Source organism: Centruroides vittatus, unplaced genomic scaffold (assembly GCF_030686945.1).
Source record: "Centruroides vittatus isolate TY-2023 unplaced genomic scaffold, ASM3068694v2 contig_150, whole genome shotgun sequence".
NCBI classification, from domain to species: domain Eukaryota; kingdom Metazoa; phylum Arthropoda; class Arachnida; order Scorpiones; family Buthidae; genus Centruroides; species Centruroides vittatus.
This window is the reverse complement of record NW_027120928.1, coordinates 1,498,497-1,500,766: the sequence shown is the minus strand read 5'-3', so window position 1 is coordinate 1,500,766 and position 2,270 is coordinate 1,498,497.

The following is a 2,270-nucleotide window of genomic DNA, read 5'->3' as shown; positions in this document are numbered from 1 at the left end:
TAATTTATATCCGTCGTAAAGCGAGATCTACTGTACATTGTGTTCGAGATAATGCATTCGCATATATTAGATTATTTTATTAATAAAATTATTTTTATTGCGGTTATTAATAAAATTTTAATATAATTTGATTTTAAAACGTTTATAAAATACCTCAAAATGTTTATTCATGTCTGTATATTTGTATAATTTAATAATACTGCAAGACAAATGAATATCATCCCTAGAAACAACGACTCTATTCAAAAGGCGAATAAAATTTAAAAATAAACATTATAAAACCTAAATATTTAAATAAAATAATAAAAATATTACGAATAAAATATAAATGTAGCAATTTGAATTAATTAGTTGTTTATCTCTTTTATATGCTTAAATATATAATGTTATAATATAAATAAGGAAAAGGTGTATATATATATACGCATATTTTAATTAATTATAAAAACGTAAATGTAATTAACATAACTGTAAATTAATTCGATTTTATTTTATTTATTTCTATATGTAATTTAACGTTATGAACAAAATTAGTTTGAGAAATTCGATTTATTCTTATTACTTATAGTAAGATATTCAATATATAGATCTGTAGATAATATCTAGTTGAGTGGAATTCTACCGAAGCATTACCATGATTACAGTAGTGGATTTAATAAAATGGCAGAGGGATTATATGGAGGTTAGTGCAGCTATGATTTCACTATCTTTTACAGTGTTATCGGTATTTCAGAAAGACACTTAAGTTCGAAGGCATCAATCTTCCTTAGCTTTACATGGATCAGTTGAAGTGAAAACAATGATTGAACCAACATTAATCATATTTAACTTCAATACAAAACTGTAAATTTGAATATAAATTTATATACTTTTTAAGTTCGAAACCATTGACATACTTCTTTGCTTAAATGAACCTAACTGAAAGTGTTCGTATAAACTAATTTGTGGATAATTAATTATGTAATATAAGGTATATTTCCCATTTCATTTTATCCATATTCTGCCTGCATGTTTTTATATAAAGAAATTAACTGAACATAACTATAAATAAAATAAAAGACAAAATAGACAAATTGTGTATCGTGTTTACTCGAGTTTTTCCATTCAGATTATTGGTAATTCGGTAAAAATCGAATGCATATTATTGTGATATCGTCACAATGTCGGGCTGCAATATTTAATCATTTTTTAATTTAAAAAATCACGTGAATTCCGGTCAAAACCGGAAGTTTTTATGGCCTGAATAACTATATAAAAACTGGAGAACGGACAGACGGGAGACAGTGGAAATGTATGGCAATATTTAAACAGTTATAAATAATTTCAAATCAATGTAAAATTGTATAGATTTTTAACAAATTAACAAATTAAATAATAATAAAAAATACAAAAGAACTGCTTTAATTTCTAAATTCTCATTGACTTTTCTGTTTATATCCGGATGTCGATACGAGCTAAAGTATTTAAATTACTATTAATCGGTTTAAATCCAAAACCGATTAACAATAACTTAAATACTTCAGCATATCAATATCTGGATATTTTCCTAAAATTCCCACATTTCAACTGTTTTTCCAATGATATAAATATTTATTAAATTCAATTAATATTGAAAATAAAGTTAAATTAAATTAAACATAATTAAGTTTAAACAGGATGACAGTAGAATTTAATGGATCATAAAAATCAATAATATTCTACTCATAAACATGTTATTAGGATAAGCTACATTGCACTCATTATAGATTTATCGCTAAGAAGGTAAATTAATATTTTTATTATTTAAAACAAATTATTAATATTTTTGAACATTTTTTAAAATTTAATAAATAACATATGTAATATTATTTACATTACAGATTTAAATAATATAATAACATTGATATATAAATATGTGTGTGTCAATATTATTTAATCTTATTGCCCTAAACTACATACAAGAAGTTCTTCCCCCCTAGCGCACAATAATATATTTAAAAAGGCGAGGTCCTTTCGTAATGGAGGCCCTAAGCCGTAGCTAGTTCGGCTTATGCATAAATCTCGGTATATATATATATTATATTTAAATAACAGGGCTTCCACAATGCAGAAACTGCAAAGATCAGAAGGCTCATTCGAGCACTATTAAAAATCTAAAAAAAAAAAGAATACTTCGTAGAAGCCTCCAAATTATAATTATGTCAGTGTTAGATAATAAACTTATTTGCATTTAAATTAAGTTAATTTTCGTGTCATTAAGTAAACATGATTAGAAGATTATTTTATAGAGG